The 12625-nt window shown below is 47.2% G+C and overlaps 1 long non-coding RNA gene across 1 annotated transcript in view; it reads right to left on the reverse strand.

Annotated features, from left to right (window-relative positions):
• Positions 1-551: 551 nt before the first annotated feature.
• The window catches only part of LOC127583972 (uncharacterized), a 13246-nt gene continuing 1172 nt past the window's right edge, over positions 552-12625 (reverse strand). The window contains exons 2-4 of the long non-coding RNA XR_007958321.1: positions 7545-7719; positions 2464-2583; positions 552-1791 (exon numbers count right to left, since the gene is read on the reverse strand). This is a non-coding gene — a long non-coding RNA (uncharacterized LOC127583972). The remainder of the gene's footprint in view (positions 1792-2463; positions 2584-7544; positions 7720-12625) is intronic.

The following is a 12625-nucleotide window of genomic DNA, read 5'->3' on the forward strand; positions in this document are numbered from 1 at the left end:
GAGTTAATAGTTTGTCTCACATACTCTGTGACTGCAGAGAAGAAGATCTGGACCTTGTTGACCTGCTCTCGATTATCAAAAGTACCGTCAATCATCACTATGTGTTATAGTGGTAAAATAGTAAATGTCTCTGGAGACATTTTTTCCCTTTCTCCCATTTTTATGCAGGAATCAGTTCCACCCTCACTGGGGAAGTCAGACATCTGTGGGAGCGGTTCCTGGGCACACATTGTGCTTCCAGGAACGGTGTGACTGAGATGTGCAGTACCTGAGGAATGCTGAGCACACGGCCGTCATCCTAAGGTCCCTAAAACATGCCACAACCCACTTACAATTTTTGTGATCATTTTCCTCCAGGATTGTGTCTGGGTAATGCACCTTTAAGTTTGGTAATGGGTGGATTCGAAGCTTTTTAAGCTACTTACGTCTTGAACATTGTGAATAAGATGCAGTGTATTGTGCGGCAGCAGCCTAGAGCTGGAGTGAGGAGCAGTAATAGGGAGGAACTCGGCACCGATACGTTTGATGAGAGACATGTACAGTTGCTCCAACTTGTCAGAATCAGAATCAGGTTTATTATCACTGACATATGTTGGGGAATTTGTTGTTTTGCGGCAGCAGTACAGTGCAAGACATAAAAATTTCTATAAGTTACAAAAATAAATAGTGCAAAAGAGGAATAACGAGGTTGTGTTCATGGACTGTTCAGAAATTTGATGGCGGAGGGGAAGAAACTGTTCCTGAATCGTTGAGTGTGGGTCTTCAGGCTCCTGTACCTCCTCTCCGTAAAAGTAACGTGAAGAGGGCATGTCCTGGGTGGTGAGGGTCCTTAGTGATGGATGCTGCCTTCTTGAGGCACCGCCTCTTGAAAGTGTCCTTGACGGTGGGGAGGGTTGTGCCTGTGATGGAGCTGGCTGAGTCTACAACCCTCTATAGCCTCGTGCAATCCTGTGCATTGGAGCCTCCATACCAGACGGTGATGCAACCAGTCAATATGCTCTCTACCTCTAGAAGCATCTACAGACATCTGTAGATGTTTGCAAGAGCCTTTGGTGACATACCAAATCTCCTCAAACTCCTAGCAAAGTAGAGCTGCTACGTGCCTTCTTCAATGTGTTGGGACCATGACAGATTCTCTGAGGTGTTGATGCCCAGGAACTTGAAGTTGCTCACCCTTTCTATTGCTGACCCCTCAGTGAGGACTGGTGTGCGTTCTCCTGACTTCCCCTTCCACAATCAATTCCTTGCTCTTGCTGACGTTGAGCGTAAGGTTGTTGTTGCGACACCACTCAACCAGCCGAGCTACCTCACTCCTGTACGCCTCATCGCCATCTGAGGTTCTGCCAACAACAGTGGTGTCATCGGCGAATTTATAGATGGTGTTTGAGCTGCGCCTAGCCACACAGTCATGAGTATAGAGAGAGTAGAGCAGTGGGCTAAGCACGCATCCTTGAGGTGTGCCTGTGTTGATTGTCAGCGAGGAGGAGACGTTACTACGGACCTGCACTGACTGTGGTCACGGTGAGGGGGGCGCTGCTGAGTAATTGGATCATTTGGTTCCTGTTTGATAGGAAAAAATGAGTTGCTTCAATAACTCTAATGTGGTTTCTGAGGCATCAGTTCAAAATCTCACGACTGAGTGAAAGATGAGCGTCAGACAGGGGTTATCAACAACATAAAACCATGGGCGAGAGACTGATCAGCCACTCTGGGGACACACGAGACTGCAGCTGCTGGACATCCGGAGCAACACAGAGAGGAGGTGCAGGAGCTCAGTGGGTCAGGCAGCAGCTGTGGAGGCAAATGAACCGTCAACATTTTGGGTGAGACCCTTCATCCGGACAGGGAAGAGGGGAGATGGCCGGTGTATAGAGGTGGGGGGAAGGGGTGGGGAAAGAGCTGTCATGTGACAGGTGGATTCAGGTGAGGGGGGTGATAGGCAAGGGGGGGAGGGTGGCGAATGGGAAGTGACAGAGAGCTGAGGGAGATGGAATCTGACAGGAGGGGATGGTGCAGCCTGGAATAAAGGAGGTGGGGAGGGGAACCGGAGAGAGGAATGATGGGCAGATGGAGAGGGCGGGCGAGGACAAGGGGAGAGGGCGATGGGACCGGCGGGATCAGTAAAGAGGGGAAGGGACAGAGGGAACTGGTTCCCGGAAGTTAGAGAAATCGATGTTCATGTCGTCAGGTTGGAGACTGCCCGCCCACCCAGACGTTTATGCCGTCAGTCTTCCTGTGTCCTGTCAGCCTCGGAACAACCTCCTCTGTCACGTTCCTCAATGTGTTGTGGGCTATGGGTTCAAAACCGTCAAAACTAAATTGCCTACGTTATAGGTATCGTTTAATATGTAATCTGTACAGTCTTTTATCAAATTTACAATCCGTCGCATATTTACTTGACTGTAAGCATGTGATCCTAAATCAACAAGAAATTTCAACGTTCTTAGAAAGTGAACTACTTACCATTGATTTTACTTAATCTCTGTCGAGAAGGGATGAGGCTCGAGATGCAGACGCCATTGTGAACAGAGTCTCTTGGCAAAAACAATGGGTCCCTTATCTCCTTTTGTTAGGACACAATAGCTAAAGAGTGATTTAATGAGATTAGCCATGTTGAATGTATCAAAGGAAACCTGAATGTGATAGATAGTGATGGGCTGCTTCAGCTGGTATTTAATGAACAATCAAAGTACTCTGAACAGTAAGAATTCGCAAATTGAAAATTGGAGCAGCAATAAGCGATTCAGTGTCCAGAGGTTACCCCACTGTTCAACAAGAGCACAGCCAACTTTGAACATCAACTTCATTTTCTCACCTACCCCTAACATCCCTTGATTTCCCCAGACCTCCCCTCAAAATGAACAGTTTGGGTCCGAAGTGTAATCGTTGACCTAACGCTCACAGCCACTGAGGTAGAGAATTAAAAGGATGAACAACTCCAAGTGAAGAAACTCCTTCTCAGTTCAGTCCCAATGGCCAACCCTGTGGGCCACGATCCCAGTTCTGGGCTCTCAGTACCTACCCTGTGACGGAAATGCCCTATCCCTCAGTGAGGTCACCTCCATCCTTCTAACTTCCTGAGAACCAAGGTTCATTCTACTCCTTTGTAGGACAGGCCTCTCATCCCAGGTATCACTTTGTGAAATCTTTAAAAACAAGTATATCTTTCCAGTGGGAGACCAATATTGTGCTTTATAATTGAATAAGATTTGCTTCCTTATATTGAGTCTCTCTGCAATTGTTAGTATTCTTCTTGAGACGACGGGTGTGCAGCTTTCAAACCACGGTGAGGCCGTACATCTACAGCTCGTGACTAGGGCGACTGTGGAAAGGGAGTTTGTCACAAGTGTCACGACTGGAAGTGTCATCAGGTGATGATGTCAGGTGGTCTATGGTTCTGTGGCCTTGCTTATGGTGCTGGCATCTCCTTTGGTGCTGTGGGAACCACTCCCGGTCCCTGCTCATAGCCAATGCCACTATTTGCTCCCGTGCTTGGCTACATGTCATGATGAAAGCTGAATGCTCCACATCCTTCTGGGAAGTAGAGCTTTGGGTGTCCTGCTGGTCTTTTGGCTCAGACCACCTGCCCTGTGACGCAGACACCTTCTGTTCTCTGCGTGTCCCTGAGCCCCTGAAGCCTGCCTTCCCTGGGGAGTGCTGGAGCACTCAGCATCTTTGCTTCTGAAAGGAATGTTGTGTTCCAAATGGTTTCCTTCCATGAGAATCCAAGAATGCACCACAGGTATCAAAAGCGGAGGTTACTGTGCATTCTTGGCAGCTGTATATAGTCCAAGTATCACTGGCCTTCAGCATGCAAAGCGAGTACAAAATCTGTAAGGCCTTTGCTATGAAGACTAACATAACACTTACCCCACTAGTTGCTTGTGGTATCTGAATGTTACCTTTCTGTGTTGCAATGTTTTCTAATCTGTCAATTTTTGTACAACTTCCTGCTTTTCAGTTTTTCCTATCAAAGTGCATAATTTTACACCTCTCTGATTGTCCAAACGCTTTGTTGGCCCAGCTCCCTCTGCAGCTCGTTTGCATTCTCTACACAGCTTCCTTTCACACTTGGCTTTGAGTTGTCAGCACCTTCGGAAACGGTGTGACTCAAAAAACCTGCAGACGCCGGAAATCTAAAACAAAGGCAGAAAATGCCTGAAATACTCAGAAGACCATGCGGCATCTGCGGGAGGAGAAGCAGAGTCCACATTTCAGGTCGGGCACCCTCCATCAGAGCTGGGGTGGACACAAAGGAAGCTGCAGGGAGGGTGGGGAAGGGGGATGTCTCTGATGGGGTAAAACCATCTTCACCTGGATGGACTCTCTGGTCCCTGGATGGAAGGAAGGGAGGAGGGGAAAGGACAGGTGTGGCATCACCTGTGATTACAAGGGAAAGTGCCGTAAGAAGGGGGTGGTTGGTGGGACCAGGGAGTCACACATGGAACGGCCCCTGTGAAATGCTGAAAAGGGGAGGAGAGGGGAAGGTGTGTGTGGTAGTGGAATCTCTTTGAAGGAGGTGGAGATTGTGGAGATCTGTTGAATATGGAGGCTGGTGGGGTGGAAGGTGAGGACCAGGGGAACTCTATCCTTGTCCTGTCCTGGAGGAAGGGGATGGGAGCTGAGGCTGGAGAAACGGACGAAATGTGGTCAAGGGCTTAACAATGGTAGAGGGGAAGTCATGGTTCAGGAAGAAGGAAGGCATTTCAGAGGCACCTGTACGGAGAGTTTCAACATCGGAGCAACTACGACAGAGACGGAGGAGCCGGGAGAATGGAATAGTCCGTACGGGAGGCAGGGTAGGACAAAGAGGTGTCGAGATAGTTGTGGGAATTGGTCAGCTTGTAATGGATGTCAGTGGCTAACCCACCTCCTGAGATGGAGACGGGGAGATCCAGAGAAGGAAGGGGTCAGAGTTTGACAGGCACGGTGGGAATTGGCAGTCAAAGTAATGAAACTGTTGAGTTGTGCATGAGTGCAGGAGGCAGCACCAATGCAGTCACCGATGTACCAGATGAAGGGTTGAGGGGGTGGGTCTGGGTAGGACTGAGACAAAGACTGTCCCACAAAAAGACCGGCATAGTTTGTGCGCAGGTGAGCGCCCACGGCGACACCTTGGATCTGGAGGAAGTGTGGAATTGTTCAACGTAAGAACAGGTTACGCTGGGTGGATGAGTGTGTAGATGGAGGGGAACTGGTTGGGCCTCTGCTCCAGTGGAGGGTCCTCAGACCCTCCTGTTGTGGGATGGAGGTGTAAAGGGATTGTACGTCTGTGGTAAAGATGTGTCTGTTGGGACCAGGGAACTGGAAATGGAGCAAGTGGCAGAGAACATTGGCGGTGCAACGGATGTAAGCGGGAAGGGACTGGACCAGAGGAGAAGCAAACCTGCCACAAGGGTGGTGTTGTTGCGGTCAGGTGAACTGACCTCTACCCCACAGACACCAACTCCTCGACATACCTCCCTTTGGATCACAACCCCACCCAGACAGTCACGGACCTCATTTCCTTGGGAGATCCTCCCTCCACAGCTTCCAGTCCTGGAGGGTCCCAACCCTGCACAGCCCACCTCTACCTCCTGCCCAACATCCACAGGCAGGACTGCCCTGGCAGGCCCACTGTTTCGGCCTACTCTTGCCCCACCAAACTTCCTATCGATCCCTCCAGGACACTCTCCCTGGCACTGCTGTAATGCTCTCCCTGATCAGCAGTGCAACACCCAGTCCCCTTTGCAACCACCTGAAACCTCGACACCCCAGGACACTGAGCTGCCAGTCCAGCCCTTCCCTCAGCCACGTCTCCGTGACTGCAACAATCCCTCAATCCCACCTGCTGATCCACACTCTCTGCTCATCTGTCTGACCTGCGAGGCTCCTTGCATCGAAGTGAATACAGTTCAGCCTGCCGGCCCTCTCATGCTTCCCCGCCTGCCTCTGTCTGCTCTGCTGACTGCACTTGCCTGTTCTGTTCTCTACACAGGAGTCAGCCTCTCTACCACTGCACTGTCATCCTGGGTCCCACCCCCCTGCCTCACTAGTTCAAACCCTCCCAAGCAGCACCAGCAAACCTCCCTGCAAGCGTATTGGTGCTTCTCCAGTTCAGGTGCAGCCCATCCTAATTGTACAAGTCAACCCTGCCCAGAGAGATCCCAATGATCCAAAAACATGAAGCCCTCCCCCCTACACCAGCTCTTTAGCCACACATTCACCTGTTCTACCTTCCTGTCTCTGTACTCACTGGCACGTGGCTTAGGGTGAACCGTCGATATGACATTGACCGTCCTTATTTTTCCATTCCCCTTTTGGCTCCGACTTACCCGCTTCTGAATGTGCAGCACTCTGTCCTCTCAGAACCAACCGACCATGTTAGAACCCACTGAGATTGGGGCAGAGAGGGGCAAGGGGGTGGGTGACGCTGAGGCCTCTGCTGGGGGCTGATCATTCAGGATCAGGGGAAGGTAGGTCAGAAGGGATGGTGAAACAGGGACGGGGGAGAGGCGGGGTCTGAGGAGAGTGAAGGGGCAGAAAGATCCGGAGGGTTATTGGGATGCAAGATAAGATATTTATTTATTTATTAGTCACATGTACATCGAAACACACAGTGAAATGCATCTTTTTGCATTACTGAAAATGTGCTGGGGGCAGCCCGCAAGTGTCGCCACGCTTCCGGCGCCAACATAGCACGCCCACAACTTCCTAACCCGTATGCCTTTGGAATGTGAGAGGAAACCAGAGCACCCGGAGGAAAGACACGGGGAGAATGTACAAACTCCTTACAGACAGCAGCCGGAATTGAACCCAGGTCGCTGGCGCTGTAATAGCGTTACATTAGCTGTTGGAGTTACAATCAAAAGGAACTACATCTCCAGAAATGGGAAATGTACATGTGGTAGATCAACAGCATGTTTTGTGCTGATTTTATTTTCCAAAAATGAGTGGAAAGGAAGCTAAACTCGCACTTCTATTCGGCTTCACTGACAAATTACTCTTGAAATATAGCCACCTTTGTGTCATATCCAATTTTCTAACGTCCATGATACATAGAAGATCATATAACCTGTGCCTTAGTGATGGTGACTGGGGATAACTGTGAGCCGGGACAAGAGACAGAACTGACTGTTCGTCTTTTAATGAAGGCATGGGTTCTTTGTGTCCAGCCAAGAGACTGCAAGGCGGCTTAGTTTAATTTCTGATCCAAAGAGCAGTTCTTCTAACGGTCCGACTTCCCCTCAGTACTTCACTGAAGTGTTATCCTGAGTGACTTGCTCAAGTCTCTGCTTCAGCAAGGAGCCACGTCTAACGCTCAGTAACATGGGAACTAGCTACTGAAATAACAATAAACGGCTCTCACCGATACCTTTCTCCAGAAGTTGCTGATATTTCTTACAATGCTTTTCTATTGCACTGCAGTGTTCAGGCTAAAACTATACTCTTACTGATGAGAATTTGGATTGTATGGAAATGTTTCAGAAAGATGCTAACTAGAATAAAAGACAAACTTGTATCATTGCTTTGAGTTTTGCACAAATCTATTCATAACAACTTACCTTCAAAATCTATTAAATCGTAAGAAATTTCAGATGAATGCTTTTAAAATGGTTCTAATTTTCTTGCCTTCCTTCAGATCTCGAAGCTTGGTGGGATGGCTGGCAGTATAATCCTCTCAATAACAGAAAGCTGACAGCTGTCAACCTGTCCGGAACACCATGATGAGAGATGTTTCTAGAATGCATTACAACAGAAATTACTAATGCCATACACTAAACCTCCCTTCAAAACAAATTTCATCTTGATGACACACAAGTGAAGATAGTAAATGTGTCAGTTTGTGTACAGCCCAACTTTCAAAAGTAGGAGAGAATTTTGCTGAAATTAAAATATAAGATATTTATTTATTAGTCACATGGACATCAAAACACTAAGTGAAATGCGTCTTTTTGTGTTACTGAGAATGTGCTGGGGGCAGCCCGCAAGTGTCGCCACGCTTCCAGCGCCAATGTCGCATGCCCACAGCTCCTAACCCGTACGTCTTTGGAACGTGGGAGGAAACCGGAGCACCCGGAGGAAACCCACGCAGACATGGGGAGAACGTACAAACTCCTTACAGACAGCGATGGGAATTGAACCCGGTCGCTGGCGCTGTAACAGCGTTACGCTAACCGCTACACTACCATTCCGCATATACTGATGTCACACAGTGACGTGTAATTCTGTCTTTCCCCATACAATGGCAAAAAGGGTCTTTACGGGAGTATCAACTTGAAATGTGATTGTTGAAATTTGAAAAGAATGAGTAACTGATGGTAATGTAAACAAAACAGCAGGGATATTTATATTATGAAGCATTTTATCACTTTGATGATGTCAAACCTCTATGCAACCTTTAAACCACCTCACCCTCTGTTAACCATCCGGTGACAATGGAAACATTTTGCCAGGGTGTGGCAGATGTGGGGAGTTATTGATTTTGAATCCACTGCCCAAGAGGGCAGGGTGAAGAGCTGCAATGACAGCTATCCAAATTAATGGGAAATAGGATTAGAATGGAAAGCTCTCAGTGCTATGGGGAAAGAGAAGGGGAACGTGATGAATTCATTAGCTCAATTAAACAACAGACACAGGTGTTGAAAATCATAAACTGCAGATGCTGGAAATCTGAAGTGAAAGTCAAAAACTACAGATGTGTGGTGGAGAACATTCTGACTGGTTGCATCACCGTCTGGTATGGAGGCTCCGATGCACAGGATCGCAAGAGGCTGCAGAGGGTTGTAGACTCAGCCAGCTCCATCACGTGCACAACCCTCCCTGCCATCAAGGACATCTTCAAGAGGTGGTGCCTCAAAAAAGCAGTATCCATCATTAAGGACCCTCACCACCCGGGACATGCCCTCTTCACATTACTACCATCAGGTAAGAGGTACAGGAGCCTGAAGACCCACACTCAACGTTTCAGGAACAGCTTCTTCCCCTCCGCCATCAGATTTTTGAACGGTCCATGAACACTACCTCGTCATTGCTTTTTTCTGCACTACTTATTTATATAAAAATTTATAGTAATTTTATGGCTTGGCACCATACTGCTGCCGCAAAACAATAAATTTCATGCCGTGTAAGTCAGTGACAATAAATCTGATCCTGATTTTGAAAACTGGAAGCACAGAAAGGGAGCCTTTGTTTCAGTTCACAGCCCCTTCATCAGGACCAGGGAGGACCTTCCACCTGAAACGTCAACTCTGTTACTCCTTCCGCAGAGGCTGCCTGGCCTGCTGAGTGCTTACCTCATGTTCTGTTTTGTTTTAGGTGCAGGTGTTATGGACTGAATGGTGTCATTCCATGTAATCTGATCCCAACATTGCAAGTTTGACCGGAGAATCTTCATCTCCCCTTTGAATTATTGTATGAATCTATGGGATGACATGCGTTCCAAGAAATTCAACATATTCACTGTTTCCCTAAATCAAAATCATCCTTTGAACCCAGAATTCAAAACCACAGCTAGAATGTTAGAATTCCATGTACAGAGTATTTTTGTATTTTGAATCAGAGAAGCATTTTTGTTGCATTAAACTTGCAACTTATTGAATTTATCTTCAATTTAACTTGGAACGAATTTTGCAAATCTGATTAAATGTGGTGAAACTCATGTTGCTGGATCATTGGGCCTTTTGGATATTAACTTACTTGCTGAACTTTATTCACTTTCACCCACAGCAGCTGTTCGATTCCATTAGCCGGTACTTAGCTGTAGACGTGCAGAGGAAGCATAATTTCTCTTCTGCTGATGTGCATTTGCTAGGAACATTAGGGTCTATCTACTACAGATAATCAATACTTAACTATGTCTGCTGTTAGTTCAGCTGATTTCCAAAGAATAAAGCTGCAATGCCATAAAATGGGTTTTAAAATGCACTCAATGACACTCGTACCCGAGCTGAAGAGAGCTTTTCCCTTAATTTCATTCTGTGGCTGTCAATCTGATACCGGAGTCAGCAGGCAGTCAGATAAATTGCACTTGTCACCTGCCCTATAACTCCTTCAAAACAAATTGAAAAATCGCAAAGTGCAGCTTGTGCAGTAAATTGTTAATTGAATGCTGGCTGCTCTTTTTTAAACATCTTACTGCACAGATTTGATAAAATGTGGAAATACTGCCACAATCATGCAGCTTGAAGAGACCGCGACCTCTGGTGCTGCCTGTGTGGAGTTCGCATGTTCTCCGTGACAGTGTGGGTGTGCTAATGCTCCAGTCTCTGCATAGCCCTCAGTTCTCTGAGCTCCCAAAAATGCACCGATTTCCTCATTAAGTAATCCCAATGATCTAGCCCCCACAGCCCTCCCGGGTAGAAAATTCCAGAAAGTCACCGCCCTTTGCAAAGTTCAGTACGCCTGCTTTAAATCGTCATCCCCTTATGTTGTAACTGTGTCCCCTTGTTCTATTCTTCCACTAGTGGAAACATCTCAACATAGTAGCGGTTAGCGTAATGCTATTACAGCGCCAGTGACCCAGGTTCAATTCCGGCCACTGTCTGTAAGGAGTTTGTACGTTCTCCCCATGTCTGCGTGGGTTTCCTCCGGGTGCTCCAGTTTCCTCCCACATTCCAAAGACGTACGGGTTAGGAAGTTGTGGGCATGCTATGTTGGCGCCGGAAGCGTGGTGACACTTGCGGGCTGCCCCCCAGAACACTCTACGCAAAAGATGTATTTCACTGTGTGTTTTGATGTACATGTGACTAATAAAGAAGTCAAATCAAATCAAACATCTACCCTGTTATCAGTATCAGGTTTATTAGATCACAATATCACAAGACAAAGGAGCAGAAGTAGGCCATTCGGCCCATCGAGTCTGCTCCGTCACTTTACCGTGAGCTAAACCAATATTCCATCTAGCCCCAATTCCCGGCCTTTTCCCCATATCCCTTGATATCCCAACTAATTAGATACCTATCAATCTCCTCCTTAAATGCCCCCAATGATCGGGCCTCCACAGCTGTACATGGCAACGAATTCCATAAATCCACGGCCCTCTGGCTGAAGAAATTTCTCCTCATCTCTGTTCCAAATGGGTACCCTCTAATTCTAAGACTCTGCCCTCTTGTCCTGGACTCACCCACCAAGGTAAACAACTTAGCCACATCTACTCTGTCCAGTCCTTTCAACATTCTAAATGTTTCTATGAGGTTCCCTCTCATTCTTCTGTACTCCAGTCCAACAGCCGACAAACACTCCTCATATGTAAGCCCTTTCATTCCAGGAATCATCCTCGTAAATCTTCTCTGAACCCTCTCCAACATCAGTACATCCTTCCTAATATAAGGGGCCCAAAACTGCACACAGTACTCCAAATGAGGTCTCACCAGTGCCCCATAGAGTCTCATCAACACATCCTTACTTTTATACGTTATACCTCGAAATGAATGCCAACATAGCATTCGCTCTCTTTACCGCCGATCCGACCTGGTGGTTAACCTTTAGGGTATCCTGCACGAGGACCCCAAAGTCCCTTTGCACTTCCGAATTTTGAATTTTCTCCCCATCTAGATAATAATCTGCCCACTTATTTCTTCTTCTAAAGTGCACAACCACACTGACATTTGTTGGGAAATGTGTTGTTTTGCAGCAGCAGTACAGTGCAATACATAAGAATTACCGTAAGTTACAAAAGGATCTTATGTTTCAATACCAATAGTGGTTAGCGCGACACTATTACAGCGCCAGCGATCGGGGTTCGATTCCTGTCACTGTCTGTAAGGAGTTTGTACGTTCTCCCGTGTCTGCGTGGGTTTGCTCCGGGTGCTCCGGTTTCCTCCCACATTCCAAAGACGTACGGGTAGGTTAATTTGGGTTTAAAATGGGCGGCGCGGACTCATTGGGCCGGAAGGGCCTGTTACCACGCAGTCAGATTAAAAAAAATAAAAAACCATCACTGGTTTTTCTTCTAAACTCCATAAAATAACTATTTAATTTCCATAGTTTCTCTTGACAGGCAACCCTCTCATCTCTGGAATTAGTTTGGTGACTCTGGTCTGCCTCCAACACCAGTATACGCTTTACAGAACAGGGGGAGCAACTGTGTGCAGATCCCGGTGTGGCCCCACCAACACCCTGCACTACTGGACCACTGTGCTTCCTCTGTAGCTGTGACTCTTTACTCTGTACTGTTAATGTTTTTACCTGTACTACCTCAATGCACTCTGTACTAACCCAATGTAACTGCACTGTGTAATGAATTGACCTGTATGATCCATTTGCAAGACAAGTTTTTCACTGTACTCAGTACAAGTGACAATAATAAACCAATTTGGAGAGGCATAATATGATTAGGAATAGTCAGCATGGTTTTGTCAAGGGCAGGTCCTGCCTTACGAGCCTGATTGAATTTTTTGAGAATGTGACTAAGGACATCGATGAAGGGAGAGTAGTAGATGTAGTGTATATGGATTTCAGCAAGGCATTTGATAAGGTCCCCATGCGAGGCTTTTGGAGAAGGTGAGGAGACATGGGATCTAAGGGGACATTGCAGTGTGGATCCAGAACTGGCTGGCCCACAGAAGGCAAAGAGTGGTTGTTGAAGGGTCGTATTCTGAGTGGAGGTCGGTGACCAGTTGTGTACCTCAGGGATCTGTACTGG

Source organism: Pristis pectinata, chromosome 28 (genome assembly GCF_009764475.1).
Source record: "Pristis pectinata isolate sPriPec2 chromosome 28, sPriPec2.1.pri, whole genome shotgun sequence".
NCBI lineage: Eukaryota > Metazoa > Chordata > Chondrichthyes > Rhinopristiformes > Pristidae > Pristis > Pristis pectinata.